The 11597-nt window shown below is 30.0% G+C and overlaps 1 protein-coding gene and 1 long non-coding RNA gene across 2 annotated transcripts in view; one reads left to right on the top strand and one right to left on the bottom strand.

Moving 5' to 3' along the window:
• Nucleotides 1-10426, bottom strand: part of LOC109611733 (uncharacterized) — a 44436-nt gene extending 34010 nt beyond the window's left edge. Inside the window, exon 1 of the long non-coding RNA XR_002194077.2 lies at nt 10164-10426. This is a non-coding gene — a long non-coding RNA (uncharacterized LOC109611733). The remainder of the gene's footprint in view (nt 1-10163) is intronic.
• The window catches only part of LOC101901057 (tyrosine-protein phosphatase Lar), an 898201-nt gene that overhangs the window by 253995 nt on the left and 632609 nt on the right, over nt 1-11597 (top strand). The gene's annotated exons all lie outside the window — the stretch shown is intronic.

Below are 11597 nucleotides of genomic sequence, written 5' to 3'. Positions count from 1 at the left end.
AATACAGAATATTCGGTCTCCTAAATATATTCTTAAACATTCCATAACTCATTTTCTGATAGCCCCTGAAAATATACTTTAAAAACCTCATGGCTATTGCCCTTTATCCCCTTGGAAATTGTATATAAAATCCGCAATTATGGCAGTGATCCTTTTTCTACTTCCAGGGAAATTTCCATTTTCTGCCTTTAAAAGATCCTCACGCCCTACTTTCTGATTTTATCTATCAAGTCCTGCCACTTCATTAACCAAATCCAGTATTGTTGTTCTGAGGTACCTCCTAAAAATATTTCTTAAAAATCCACTGCTATTAATCCCCTAAAAATATTCCATAAAATTCCATAATTTGTTTTCTGACCGACCCTAAAAATACACTTTAAAAACCTCATGATTATTGTCCTCCTATCCCCTTGAACATTGTATATAAAATCCGCCATTAAGTCACAGATCCTTTTGCTACTCCCATTGAAATTTCCATGCCCTACCTTTAAGGGATCCTCACGTCCTACTTTCTGATTTTATCTATGAACGTATGTCCTTCAAGACCTGGCACTTTTTTAACCAATCACTTATTTAAAAAATCCAGTATTGTTTTTCTAAGGTACCTCCTAAAAATTTCCCTAAAAATCGACAATTATTGGTCCCCTAAAAATATTCTATAAAATTCCATAATTTGTTTACTGATAGCCCCCCAAAAATATATTTTAAAAAACCTCATGATTATTGCCCTACTATCCCCTTGTCTTTACAAATCCGCCATTGTCACTACCTTTTTCTACTCCCATTGAAATTTCCATGCCCTGCCTTTAAGGGATCCTCACACCTCATGTTCTGATTTTATCTATCAACGTATGTCCTTCAAGTCCTGCAATTTCTTCAACCAATCACCTATCATCATGTTTATATATTTCAAATGCTAATGTCATCCAAGAGGCATTAAATTTAACGCTTTAAAATTATCCCTTTTTTCCATTAAATTGTGCTTTTGTTTTTCTTGTTGTTGCTGCTGATGTTTTGTTCATAACCCAGACCAAAAGTCAGCTACACACATAACGCTTGTAAAGTGTACTTGAACATACTTATGGGGAATTGTGAGTAGTTTTTTTAAAAATATATTTCAACCAAGAGTGTGTGTGTTGGTGTCTGTTTTGACAGTTGTCTCATTGACATTGACATAAAGTGACATAAAACATTTGTTAGAGCCACTATGTTGACTGTGCAGCTCAAATTGTTGGCTGGCCGGCCGGCTGACTGACTGACTGGCCAACTAGCCATCTGGGTGGCTGAATGTGGATGGACGGGTTGCTTGATGTGAGGAGGGTTTTGTAAAGTTCAGTTGAAAGCTATACGGACACAATGTGAACAAAAAAGTACGCACAAATACGACAATAAACACAATTCACAATAAAACATACCCACACACACAGACACATACACACTCACAAACACTCAGCATGCACTTAACACAATAAACCGAGCCAGAGAGATAGAGAAAGTGGAAAACACCCATTCATCCAAGCAAACAAATAAACAAACGCTCGGCCCTTTATATTGGCCTCCACAATAAACATAGACAACAAACAGCCAGTTGGCCATCCAACGAGAGAGAGCTAGCCCCCAAACACAAACACAACAACAGCAACAAGGACGACAACAACTATTTGTATAGACTAACAATATTTTTTATTTAGGCGCATTGCCTTAAGGGACTTTACACAATTTCTACCCGCACACCGATACTTACATCTCTCTCTCTTACATACCCACACTCACACCCATACGAGTAGTTTCCTCACACATACACCGGAACTCACTGATGACAAACAGTCGCTGGACGGAACAAAACAGTTGTACATTTGTAGTTTATTTTTGTTGTTAAATTGTTGTAGTTGTTGGTGTGGTTGTTATACTCGTTGTTTTTCGTATTGTTGTTGTTGTTAGTAGTTGTAGTATTATCCTTTTGGGATAGAGAGAAAAAGCCAGGCTCAGGAAGGCAAACAAAAAACATCACCAATAACTTGTTAACTTGTAAAGTTTAATGTCAGTCGGGCTGTCTTTTTTGGGGAGAGGGAGAGGAGAACTAGTGGTGGGCTGAGTTATATATGTGAACGTGCCGTTTTCCACACAAAGTGATCGATTAGAAAAATTGAGAAAAAAACGAGAGAGGGAGAGAGTTCAACGTGGAAAAAAGGGTTGCCATAACGTGGACTGGGTGCATATTTTTAGGCGCCATAATTAGGTTTTAATGGACTTTGCGGCAAAAATATAAAAACTCTACTTTCCTGGAAGGTAATCTTTAAAAGAAATAAAAAATTAAATTTTTGGTTTCAAAAAAAGAAAAAATAAAATAAAATAAAATAAAATAAAAATAAATAAATAAAATAAATAAATAAATACATAAATAAAAAATAATAATAATATTTATAATGAAAAGAAATCCGATTTCTTGCCTGGATAGTTCTTGAAAAAATTTTCAAAATATCCACGGCTGTGGTTGTGAAGTGTTACCCAAAAACTGAAAGTTTATAGATTTATCTGGAAGGATCCTGTACCAGAAATGGCTAAGTTACAGTTTTGATTCTTCTTAAAAAAAACCATTTGTACCATTAAGAATTCTTGCAGAAAATTAATGTTAGTAGCTTTGAAGGTTCCTTAAAAAAATTAATATAGCTAAGGAGTCCTTGAAAGTAATCTACTTAAAAATTCAAAAAAAACAAAAAAAAAATTAAAATTAAAAAATCAATTAAAAAAAATTATATGTCTTCGGAAAAATTTAGCTTAAATGGTAAAGAATCTCTGAAAAATTGCTGAATTAGTGAAGGAATCGCTGAAAAAAATTTCTTAAAAAATCTGGTTTTTAGCTTGGTGGGTCCTAGAAAAAATGTACTTTAAAATTCCCATTTATATCTTGGAGGGACCTTCAAAAAATTGCTTAAAAAATATTAAAAAAGGCAAAAATAACACTTAGACGGAGATTCAATCCTGGAGATCCATTGGAAAATATACTTAAAAAATCACCGTTTTTTAGTCTGAAGGTCCTTTGAAAAATTTCTCTTAAGAAAACCAAGTTTGTTGGTCTTAAGTTCCCTTGAAAATTGTTTTAAGAAATCCACGTTTATTTGTCTGAATGTCCCTCAATAAAATGTCTTTTAAAAATCTCATTTTATTGGTCCGAAGGTCCATGGAAAACTTTTCTTAAAAAAGTCCACGTTCGTTGCTCTGAAAGTCATTTAAAAATATTTTTAAAAAATTCACTTTTATTGGTCCGAATGTCCTTTGAAAAATATTCCTTTAAAAGCTGCATCCATTTGTTTGAGGGTCCTTTGAAAAATATTTTTTAAAAAACGCATATTTATTGGTCTGAAGATACCTTAAAAAATATTCTTAAAAATTTATCGTTCATTAGTCTAAAGGTCCTTAAAAAAAGTTATTTAGAAATATTACTAAAAACCCAAAAGTCACGTTATTGATATGAAGGTCCTAAGAAAAATAATCTTTAAAAAATCCACGTTTAGTGGTGTGGAGGTCTTTTGAAAAATATTTCTTTAATAGCTACATTAATTTGTCTGAAGATCCTTTGAAAAATATTCTTTAAAAAATCAATGTGTTTTGGTCTAAACGTTCATTGAAAAATATTATTACAAGAATCCGCGTTTACTAGCCTAAAGGTCTTTTGCAAAATATTCTTACAAAAATAGACGTTTATTGGTGTGAAGGTCCTTTGAAAAATATCGTTAAAAAAATCTGCGTTTATTGGTCTTTTGAAAACTTATAAAAAATCCACGTTAATTGGTCTGAAAGTCCTTCGAAAAATATTATTAAAAATCCACGTTTATTGCTCTGAAGGTCGTTTAAAAATATTCTTAAAAAATCTACGTTTATTGGACTGAAGGTCATTTGAAAAATATTCTTACGAAAATCCACGTTTATTGGTCTAAAAACCCTTTTCAAAATTTTCTTGGAAAAAGTTACGTTTATTGGTCCTTTGAAAAATATTATTAAAAATCCGCAGTTTTTAATGCTTGGGGTTTGGATAAATTTATTAAAAAACATATGTATGCAGCTCAGAAGTCCTTTGAATAAAATCCAAAAAAAAAAAGAAAAACACTTTTATGACCCATAATGTCCTTTGAAACATATTTTTAAAGTCCTCTCTGAATGTCCGTTGAAAATTATTCTAAAACAAATGGTTCGTGGTTTGAAGGTCCTTTGAAAAATATTTTAAAACTCCCACGTTTCGAGGTTTAAAGGTCCTTTGAAAAATACTCTTTAAAATGAAATTTGAAGGTCCTTTGAAAAAAATTAAAAAAAAATCCACGTTTCGTGGCCTAAAATCCCTAGAGAAATACTTTTTAAAAGTAGGTTTGAAAATTTTCCTTTGAAAAATATTCCTAAAAAACACGTTTTTTGGGATGAAGGTCCTTTGAAAAATATTTTTGAAAAAAATCGAAGTTAATTGGTCCAAAGATCCTTTGAAAATATTCTTTAAAAATCCACGTCTCTTGGTCAGAGGATCCTTTGAAAAATATTCTTAAAAAATCCGCGTCTCTTGGTCAGAGGATCCTTTTAAAACTATTTTTAAAAAATATACGTTATTTGTTAGAATGCCAGTTGAAAAATATTTTGAAAAAAAAAACAGGTTTCTTGGTCGAAAGGTCATTTGATTGAATCCACATTTCGTTTGTGAAGGTCTATTGAAAAATATTCTTACAAAACTACATACTTAAAAATCGTTTAATGGTCTGAAGATCCTTTTAAAAAATATTCCTTAAAAGTTCCCATTTATTGGTAAGAAAAGTCTGTTGGTTCTAAAAAATGTTCCTTAAATCAACACGGTTGAAGGTCTAATAATTTTTGAAGCAATATACTTTAAATAGTTGAAGTTTAACGCCTTATTATCCTTGAAGAAATATCTATTTCTTCAAGGATAATAAGTTAAGCTCTGCTAGTCCTTGGAAAAATTTATAACATTTTATTTTAAACTCTACCATTATTCTTTAAGAAATATTATTAAAAAAATCCAAATTTACTTCTGCCAAATCTTTTTTTTTTTTCTAAAAATCCTCAATTATCCACGATTATTCCTTAGAAGCTTTTATTTAGATAATCAAAAATATTCTTTAGAAATCCACGATTATCCTTCAAAAAAATTTTTTTGAGCATTTTTTTAACCCTGTTTATCCTTAAGAAGTATATCTTTTAAAAAACGGACGATTACACTTCAAAAATATTTTTTAAAAATTTCTGATTTAAAATCTGAACATCCTTTAAGAATTTAAAAAAAATCACTATTCTAACTCTAAACATCCTTATAGAAATATTTAAAATATCGACGATTATTAAAATATTTCATAAGTATTTTTTTGAAGAAAAAAAATCACGAAATATCAATATCATGTTCAAATAAAAAATCGACACAGGTAGGACTGGAAAACCCTCAAAAATAATTTAAAGGAATCCACGGCTATAGCTCTTAAAATTCCTCAAAAGTCCTTTGAAATTTTCCTTGCAAAATTATCCCAAAAAGTCCATCTGCATATATTTTTTAAAATACCCTCCCTAGGTCCTTTTCGAATCCTTATCGAATAAAAAAACACCATCAGCTGGCAACCCATTTCACAACAGGATATGTGTCTGTGTGTGGTGAACGGATGACAATATTTGAATACTTCTGGACGTGTATCAACACATACAACACTGTGTACGTATGTGTAGATGTGTCTCCACACATTGTTATGTGTCGTTGGGCATTGCATACTTTCCGGCGGCACATAGTTTTATAAACGAAGTATACCTCAGTTGATCTGTTTGACTTTGTTATATTAATTGGTGTGGTGCTGTTGTTTGTCGCCTAGGACAATGGCTGGTGGTCGGCTGTCTCGTTGGCTCGACAGTGGATGGGTGTGTGTCTGTGTGTGTGAAAGGGTGGCAAGGTTGCAAAGGGAGCTGCCGGTGATGATGATGGTATATTGTTGCTCTCTTGCTGATTTGGCACACACACACATGATTGTTGTTGCCGTAAAGCAAATAAACAAATGAAGACCCCTCCGCCTCCCCCGGCCGACTGGCAAAAGTGACGTAAATTTGTTTGGTCAGTTAAAAAAAAAAAACTCGACAACAAAATTGTACAATAATTTTCATTTGTTCAGTTTTCAGATGAGTTCAGTTTTGTCTCGATTTTTTTGGTAGTAAGTCATGTCCCTGGATTCGATTTTTTTTTTTGTATAAAAATTTTGTTTCTGGCTTGTTGATTTTTCGGCACAACAGCAACAACAACATCATCAATGAAAATAATCTGAACAAATTTGTTGCCTTTTGTCTGTGCCGTTTTGTTTAACAAATAATAACTAATTTTATTATGACTTATGTTTGTCCAATTTTTATCGCAAACCAATTTTAATTTTTTTTTTTTGCCACATTTTGGAAAATCGCTTTCGGCCAATTATCATAATTAGATTAGTGCCAGTTAAAGCGATGATATTCTTAATTGTAAATTTATTTCGTGTCAAATATGTGCAAATATTTTGTGCGGAAGATATGAATTATTAATCTGCTGACAGCAGGAGGGTAATTTTCAATGACCTCATGCAGGATGTGAAAAGGAATTTGAATATGACACAAAATTTAGAGGAGATATGTTATGATATGCATTATCGCATGCTATTTTAAGCGACGATAATTCGACCAGGCTGAACTCAAATCGCATATTACAATTTACAGCATTTAGGACAGAATTCAAGATGCGGATTCAAGATATACGGATTTAATGAAATATAAAAGTATTTTTATAAAATAAATATTTTTAAAACAGCCTCGTTTATAGTTGGTCTTTGAAAAAATATTTTTTAAAAAATCCACGTTTATAGTTGGTCTTTGAAAAAATATTTTTTAAAAAATCCACGTTTATAGTTGGTCTTTGAAAAAATATTTTTTAAAAAATCCACGTTTATAGTTGGTCTTTGAAAAAATATTTTTTAAAAAATCCACGTTTATAGTTGGTCTTTGAAAAATATTTTTTAAAAAATCCACGTTTATAGTTGGTCTTTGAAAAAATATTTTTTAAAAAATCCACGTTTATAGTTGGTCTTTGAAAAAATATTTTTTAAAAAATCCACGTTTATAGTTGGTCTTTGAAAAAATATTTTTTAAAAAATCCACGTTTATAGTTGGTCTTTGAAAAAATATTTTTTAAAAAATCCACGTTTATAGTTGGTCTTTGAAAAAATATTTTTTAAAAAATCCACGTCTATAGTTGGTCTTTGAAAAAATATTTTTTAAAAAATCCACGTTTATAGTTGGTCTTTGAAAAAATATTTTTTAAAAAATCCACGTTTATAGTTGGTCTTTGAAAAAATATTTTTTAAAAAATCCACGTTTATAGTTGGTCTTTGAAAAAATATTTTTTAAAAAATCCACGTTTATAGTTGGTCTTTGAAAAAATATTTTTTAAAAAATCCACGTTTATAGTTGGTCTTTGAAAAAATATTTTTTAAAAAATCCACGTTTATAGTTGGTCTTTGAAAAAATATTTTTTAAAAAATCCACGTTTATAGTTGGTCTTTGAAAAAATATTTTTTAAAAAATCCACGTTTATAGTTGGTCTTTGAAAAAATATTTTTTAAAAAATCCACGTCTATAGTTGGTCTTTGAAAAAATATTTTTTAAAAAATCCACGTTTATAGTTGGTCTTTGAAAAAATATTTTTTAAAAAATCCACGTTTATAGTTGGTCTTTGAAAAAATATTTTTTAAAAAATCCACGTTTATAGTTGGTCTTTGAAAAAATATTTTTTAAAAAATCCACGTTTAAAGTTGGTCTTTGAAAAAATATTTTTTAAAAAATCCACGTTTATAGTTGGTCTTTGAAAAAATATTTTTTAAAAATCCACGTTTATAGTTGGTCTTTGAAAAAATATTTTTTAAAAAATCCACGTTTATAGTTGGTCTTTGAAAAAATATTTTTTAAAAAATCCACGTTTATAGTTGGTCTTTGAAAAAATATTTTTTAAAAAATCCACGTTTATAGTTGGTCTTTGAAAAAATATTTTTTAAAAAATCCACGTTTATAGATGGTCTTTGAAAAAATATTTTTTAAAAAATCCACGTTTATAGATGGTCTTTGAAAAAATATTTTTTAAAAAATCCACGTTTATAGATGGTCTTTGAAAAAATATTTTTTAAAAAATCCACGTTTATAGATGGTCTTTGAAAAAATATTTTTTTAAAATCCACGTTTATAGATGGTCTTGGGAAAAATATTTTTTAAAAAATCCACGTTTATAGATGGTCTTTGAAAAAATATTTTTTTAAAAAATCCACGTTTATAGATGGTCTTTGAAAAAATATTTTTTAAAAAGTCCACGTTTATAGATGGTCTTTGAAAAAATATTTTTAAAAAATCCACGTTTATAGGTGGTCTTTGAAAAAATATTTTTAAAAAATCCACGATTATAGATGGTCTTTGAAAAAATATTTTTAAAAAATCCACACTTATAATTCGTCTTTAAATAAATATTTTTAAAAAAAATCATGATTCTAGTAAAAAAATAATATGAATAATAAAATAGTATTTTTAAGAAAACCTATGTTTTTATAATAATTTTTTTTCTATTATTATCGCCCGACCTCTCCAAAAATATGCAAAAATTGCTCAATACTCAAACATAATCAAAAAGCGCCCCAAAAATATTTCCTAGAATATATCATTAAAAAATCATCAATTTTCCTTGAAAACACCTCTAGAAAGTCCAGTAGGGAATACCTAATTGTTTTGTAATTTCAATACTGTCCCTCGAACAACGTCTTGAGATTCTGCGTAAAATTCTACTCTTCAGTGTGTAACAATTTAATTAAAAAAAATCTAATATCTTCTCTAATGGTATGTCAAATACGAATCTTAAAAAATTCGAGCCCTTAGTCGGCATATTAGTAATTATGTTCGAAAAAAATCATTTTAGTCAATTTTAATTTTCTATACATTATTTTTATAGCGCTTCACTTCCATTTCTCTACCCTTTTTCAATATTTCTAAAAAAGTTATCCATGATGCCACAAAAAATATTTATAATCTTTCGCCTTTCTTGTTATGGTTGACCCTTCGAAAAATTAATATTTGCCTTCCTAAAAATATGCACCACTTTTAATAATAGCAAAATATTAAAGGAAATTTATATCACTTGTTTTAGGGAAAAATATTATTGTACCCCTTAAAAATTATCTATAATTTATTTTTGTTGCAATAATTCCATATTTTTATGAGTCTCTTAACATTCCTATATTTCTTTCTATTTTTTTCCGTAGAGATTAGAAATACACATTTCAGCCTAAAAATAAATTTCACATTTTGTTTAAAAAAATCGAACCTCCTTAAAGTATGCAATATGTAAATAACAAATTGTGTGTTTTTAATATTTTCTAGCCTAGAAATAGACACCAGTTTTTACAATAAGAAATAGCTAATTAGTAATGTATTTTTAGAAAGTTATTCACGGTTAGACAACAACAATTTGCGCTAGAGATTCTCTATTATTTTCAATAGTCTTTCAAAAATATATAAAAAAGTCTCTCACTATTTCCCTCATCATTGCAAATATTCTTAATGGAGCTATGAACGATCCTTCAAAAAATTTTATCATCAAATTTTAAATATTTTTCTATATTGTGGCTTGTTTTTGTTGTTCTCTTTAGGCTGGAAATTATTCTTCACCCCAAAAATAGGCAATACATTTTCTAACAACAAATAGTGAAATATTCTGGCAAATTACGACATAAACAAGATTTTCTAAAAAAAAGATAAATAAATAAATAGACTTGATTACTATTTTCACAGTCCTTCAGAAAGTTTTTAAAATTTCAATTCCCTTCATATTTTGACGATCCTTTGAAAAATATTTCCAAAAATTCTACAATGGACCTTAAAACAACTTTCCGATTCCCTTTTTCTTATTTCTTGCATGAATCCAAAAAAATATTTTTTTTCAGCCTAGAAATATGCAGCATATTTTATAATACTTTTTGAACTCCCTATTGGTATGCAGTAAATACAACACAACACATACTATTCTTGTACTATTTTTTAGACTACAAATATAACTCACATTTTCTATAGAATTTTTTTAACTCCCTAAAAGTATGCAACAAATAAAAAACAAATCGTTTACTTACATTATCTTCATTTCGCTTCCTTCTGAATAAATGTTAGTTTCACAAATTTTCTCAACAATTTTTCAACAGTTCTTCTTTCCCGTTACATTTTGCCGCTTTAATTTCTTTTTTTGTATTTCGTTCACACTTTATTATCGCATCACTTGTAAACACTTTGTTTTGATACTTCGTACGTATTTCTTTTGGGTTTCGTGCACAACACAATCGTTTCTCATTTTATTTTCGTAATTTTCCGTTTGAAAATGTTTATCATCACTCGTTGCTGTACGAGCTCTTACTGAGCTCGACAGCCATCCAGCCAGCCAGCTAGCTGGCTGTGATGTTGGGTCAAAGTCAATGTTAGTGGCGGCTGCGGCGGCATTTTTTGTTTGTTTGCCTGTGGTTGGTTGTACCTTGCTACCGATGTGCTCTTCTTTATGTCACACGAATAACACAACACACATGAAATCCAATGGCCTGCAGCATTTGCTGTGTGATATCTCTCCCTCTCTTGTTTCCCTTCGTTGTGTGATGATATTTTGGACGACGATGACGAACAGCACTTGTCTTGGATGATTTGCTTGCCTTTGAATGTTTTGTGATGTTTTCCTTCTCTTGCCTTGGGCATAACAGGGAAATGTTAGAGAGAGGATGTTCTCTTCTCATTTTTGGTGAGATGGAATTGTTTCACAGGTGTGGTGAAATAATAAGATAAGTGGGAGAGAAGGGATTTATTTGACAAAAATGTAAGAGAGTATGCAATTTTTATTTTTTCCAGGGTCTCTTTCCTGGCATATTCTTCTGTTAGGCCAATGAAAAGCAAGGTTTATGTTTCTTAAAAGCATTTTCGCGCCTTTTTATGACAGTCTTTATAATGTTGTCTATATTTTCCTCACATAGCTTATTTACAGACAGTGTAAACTAACATCACTTCGACAGAATGTTAGGTCATTTACATATTTTAAGTTGAAATTTTCTGTAAAGCCAAAATTTCACTAACAAGGCAGTATAACAGTTTACTAAACCTGTAAAAAGTGTCATACTGTTAATATTAGAAACATTATCATGCTTCAAGCAATTATTTCCGAACAGAAAAAAATAGATTTTTTTGATTATGAATTTTTTCCGACTAGAAAAAATTCATCAACCAACGGTTATGGATTTTTTCCGTCTAGAAAAAATTCATCAACCAACGGTTATGGATTTTTTCCGTCTAGAAAAAATTCATCAACCAACGGTTATGGATTTTTTCCGTCTAGAAAAAATTCATCAACCAACGGTTATGGATTTTTTCCGTCTAGAAAAAATTCATCAACCAACGGTTATGGATTTTTTCCGTCTAGAAAAAATTCATCAACCAACGGTTATGGATTTTTTCCGAATAGAAAAAACCACCGAAACCAACGGTTATGGATTTATTTCCGAATAGAAAAATTTCCTCAACCAACGGTTGTG

This window comes from Musca domestica, unplaced genomic scaffold (assembly GCF_030504385.1).
Source record: "Musca domestica strain aabys unplaced genomic scaffold, Musca_domestica.polishedcontigs.V.1.1 32, whole genome shotgun sequence".
Taxonomy (NCBI): Eukaryota; Metazoa; Arthropoda; class Insecta; order Diptera; family Muscidae; genus Musca; species Musca domestica.
Note: the sequence above shows the minus strand (reverse complement) of the source record. Positions and strands in the feature narration are given on the sequence as shown.